The sequence below is a fragment of the Capsicum annuum genome, chromosome 11, assembly GCF_002878395.1.
Source record: "Capsicum annuum cultivar UCD-10X-F1 chromosome 11, UCD10Xv1.1, whole genome shotgun sequence".
Taxonomy (NCBI): Eukaryota; Viridiplantae; Streptophyta; class Magnoliopsida; order Solanales; family Solanaceae; genus Capsicum; species Capsicum annuum.
In genome coordinates this window covers 5,871,446-5,875,971 of record NC_061121.1, presented here as the reverse complement: position 1 = coordinate 5,875,971, position 4,526 = coordinate 5,871,446, and the positions used below count along the sequence as shown (strand labels likewise).

General features: G+C 34.0%; 1 long non-coding RNA gene across 1 annotated transcript; it reads left to right on the top strand.

Annotated features, from left to right (window-relative positions):
* The first annotated feature begins 633 nt into the window (after positions 1-633).
* On the top strand, positions 634-3,144 carry LOC107846960. The gene is made up of 3 exons (XR_007047088.1): positions 634-1,819; positions 2,062-2,526; positions 2,613-3,144. It is a non-coding gene; the product is annotated as an uncharacterized LOC107846960 (long non-coding RNA).
* Positions 3,145-4,526: the final 1,382 nt, after the last annotated feature.

The window sequence follows — 4,526 nt, the reverse complement described above, 5'->3', positions numbered from 1 at the left end:
AAATACATAAGTATCACCAATACATCACAGACAAGAGACTACAATTAATAGACACAAAATTTATTGGCTTGCAAATCATGACTTAGTAAATTTAAAATTTCATACTACAATTGACTTAGTAAATGAATAGGCAACTGACGGAAGATATTACAATGAAGCAAGTAAATGATACAATTGTATACATTCACTGCATCCTTAACCTTTCAATATATATTTAGTATTAGTAGATTAATATGATATGATTACTATTTAATATTCAATTGGTTAGATGTTTTATAATATATATTTAATGTAGTATAGGGGTAAAATGGTAATCTGACTTTACCTCTAAGTTCCTCCCACTTTTAGTATAATATAATAAATAGATAGCAAATAAAATTAGAGTACCTTATAGATACTGCTTTGAAATAAATAAATTTTAACAAATTATTCAAATAAATAGATAAAATATTAAAAGAAATGATCCAAGCCTTCAATGTTCCTCCATTTCCATTGAGAAGTAATGGACATCCCTTCCCTATTTGTGGGGTAGTGGTATGCTCGTTACTATTGTTTGGAGTCAAATAAGTTGTTTCCTAGTGTTTAGGTTATAGGATTAGTGGAATTAGTTTAAATCAGAATAATTAGGAGTAACAGACATGTTCTGTTATTATAACTTTTATCTATTTAAGGACTCTTATAATTGAGAAATGAAGAGCATTTCCACTTAACGTCCCTTTATTGTTGTTGACAATTTCTATCAATGTCACCACAGGGGAGATGAAGTCCTCTCTACATAGATAAGTTAGTTTTCAACGAACCAGTTCAAGAAGCATATTTACCCCAACCACCAGTGGTGCATTCTTTAATTCCACCGTATGATTTATTCGCAGGGTTGGATGGCTTGATCCAAAATCTACAACCATTACAATGGCAGAATGACAAAATCATATTGACATTTACTACAGTGGAAATCATTTCAATACATTTAATCACTTCTGCGACAACGTAAATCATTCCAATGTACTGAATCCAAATGAGTTTCCTATGAACTTACTTATCTCAACCACCTGCAGTACATTCTTTAGTTGTTTGTTTCTATTTCTCGAGTGGACTATTGCTTAGATACTATTACCTATATAGCTGGATTGTCAATCTCCTCAAATCTAACACCTTCAGATCCAGTTCAAATAGGAAACAAATTGCACTATATATTTATCATACCACTAGAAATATTAAAGAAAATATAACCAGCATTGATAGTCTTGTTTTTAACCAGATTACGAGATGATCTTACTGTCACTAGTATCTATGGAATCGTTCACAGTAATAGAGACAGTGCTCACAGACACATCATCAACTTCATCTCCTGCACTTTCATCAGCTACATTCTTACGGATGCAATTATCACACCGTCACCACTTATGTTTTGGAATGGCTAGTGAAGGAAGTTGCTCCTTGGTGTTACTACTAATTGATCCAGCAGGTTAACAAATATTCATGTCCTTCTTTCTGATCTCAGCAACATATTGACTATATCACACAGAAAATGATCTAATGGAGAAGTTAATTTTTCAAGCGATCACTCAACTACTAGTTATTATTTAGAATTAGCCAGATGGGATCTATGTGATCATAAATGTTGGGGGCTGACAACATCGGTAGAAATTGCTTCACATTTGCAAGGTAAACTTACCTCCTTCACCAAGTTGTTGTATATCTACCACGAATTTGGCATGAAGATCCACTGTCCATTATGCACGTCATTCGCCTAACAGTCATGCACTTCTTATATTTTTCCTAAGACAAGTTGGTGTTCGAGGAAGCATTCGTCATCCAGGTACTTTTAAAAATGTTGATCATAATGTTCAATTACATCACAAATTTTAAATGAATGTATGGTTTTCTTGACACTTTGAACATAGTGAACATAGCATTAAACTTAGCTAGTGTTGTGCATAAGCATGATAAGGGGCTAATATCCTTCAAGATCACCCCTATTTTCTTGCTTTTTGTTTTTGTTTTGTTTTTGTACTAAGCCCATTATTAATTAGACTAATGGTAAACTTAATTTCTTTCCAGTTCCTAAGATACGAGTGATGTACAAGAATCAACTAGAGGAGTACACCCAAAAACTTGCGAAACAGCTTCCAAGTTATTAAACAAACAGTGAAGGTTCTCCACATATGCCAAAGTTTAGAACAATAATATTGGTTGATGGAGTCAGATACAATATGGATTTGGTCCAAGTAAAACGAAGACCGGAACAAAGTGATCAGTTTGTGAATGAAAATTTTAGGGGTAGACATGCATGAGAGAGGGGAATAACAACTTCAAGTCATTTAGCTGGCCCAATTTATGGGCATGTTCCAGTCATATCAAGTACTAGTTCTGGTACTTTTGTTAACTCGAGTGCTGCTAATGCTGGGACAATGGCCAGACCTACTGTTAATGCAAGACATGTTAAAGATGGAAGAAATCAAAGAGTCGCAGATGTTGCAGGAGTTGCTCAAGATTTCACTAACTATAAGCTCACCGTTTTGTAAGGTACATGTTATATAATTTAAAGCGATATACTAATTATACAGGCAACTAGGTGTCACATCAATGAATGGGCTTGCTCCATTTGCCAGAACTGATCAGATAGCTCAAGACACAGCTTGTGCACACGACGACAAAAGATTATCCAGGAGAGATAAGTGCCTCAGTTCCACGTTTCAACGTAGAATTTTTTGCCAGATGAAATCTGTGTGCCCAGAAATGTCGGGGATTGACAACATCAGAAGCAAGTTTAGTTCAGATGTTCACAAGTAAACAAAGTTTGATTCTGAAATAAATGTTACTTCATCTGGTATTGCATCCTATATTAGAGGTGCAATACGTGACTCAACAAAGTTCCAGTCAAGCAGCGTGAACATAAACAGATACAATGGGGAGGGTAGTAGGCATTGTGCTAGTCCCGTAGTTGTTAAACATAACTTACAAAAACCATCTCAATTTCTTCATGCAATAGTGAGTTAGTTTACACTAGTTTTATATGAGGTAAACATTGCTAAGTATGTAATAGTGGACCTCAAATTATTACAAAGGCCTTATTCTTTTATCTAAACTTACTGAATTTTATTTATGCAATGTATGTTGGCAACTAGATACTTTGTGGAGCAATGGTTTGTTTGTTGCTATTGTTAGGAGTCAAAAAGTTATTTCTTAGTCTGATACAATTTCAATATAACAAAAATAATGAATCCTTAGCTTATGGTTTGTTCCTTCATTTTCTAATTCTGTATATTGTTGGCAACATGAATTACACTTTTGCACTTCAAGGCCTTTTTTATATGTGGAAATGGAACGAAACAGGGAAAGATGTTTGATAATTTTTCATTGATCTATTGTTATAGCTCGCTGTAACACTTTTTATCTTTGAATAACATATTTTTAGGTGTTATCTTTACTAATGCCCCAACATTATGGGAAACACTAGTTTCGTGTCCATCCTCCTTTCATAACATATACAAAAATGTCATTTGATGAAATTTAACTCTGACGATTCAACTTCAGAGAAGGTTCCCTGCTTAAAGCAGATAGTAGTGTGAGTCAGCGAGACATTTTAACAACAACGAGCTTTATGAGTGCCCCGACTTCTTTGGTGTTCCCGGATCATTTTTCTTTTAGTAAATGCTAACTGTGTTGAAAATATTATTTCATTAATATTTATACATTAAGGTTCAGTTTGAAAATCAAAAGAATCATAAATTATTGCAATGACCTTATTCTTTTGCATAAACTTACTGAATTTTACATATACAATATTTGTTGGCAGCTAACTAATTTGTAATTTGTGTTGGGAAAGATTCCCTCCAGTATAATGCTTTTTTAAGAAAAGTGAATTAATTTCTTATGCTCTTTCGTTAACAGTGGGTTGCAAGTAGTAACTCTATTGCCACAAGTTGCAGCTAACTCTAACTGGACTCACCAAGCTAACTCTAGCTTGAACAATCACCTAACTCTAGATGATTACTATTTTGACTACTACATACACTGACACATATATGACTACCTGTTCCATTATTGTGTAAAACTGATAAGGTAGTTAGTCAGTTAGTTAGTTAGCCGATAAATGAGTCAACTGTATAGGTTGTTAGAGGTTGTTAGATAATGATTAGTTAGTTACAAAGAGCTGTCAATGAGATGGATACATGATTCACTTCTTAGCTCATTCTTAGCTCATCTTAACTCAAGTCTATAAATAGACTCATAACTGTAAAGCTTCAAGAGAGAATAATGAAAATTCAGCCTCCGTCTATCTTCTTCTTCTCCTTGATTGCAAGCTATCAAGCTGAAATCCTTCTATTTCACATGGTATCAAAGCCACGAGATCAACACTAAATGTGTTTTTGATCGCATTTCACTAAATTCTCTGCGCAATTTGAGATCGTTGTTTCAGTACATCTTTGATCTCTGTTTTCCAGTTTCTTCTTCTTCGCAATTTCGATCTACATTGCAGTTACATCCTATCAATCATGGCACCTAAAATTGATAAAAGTGAT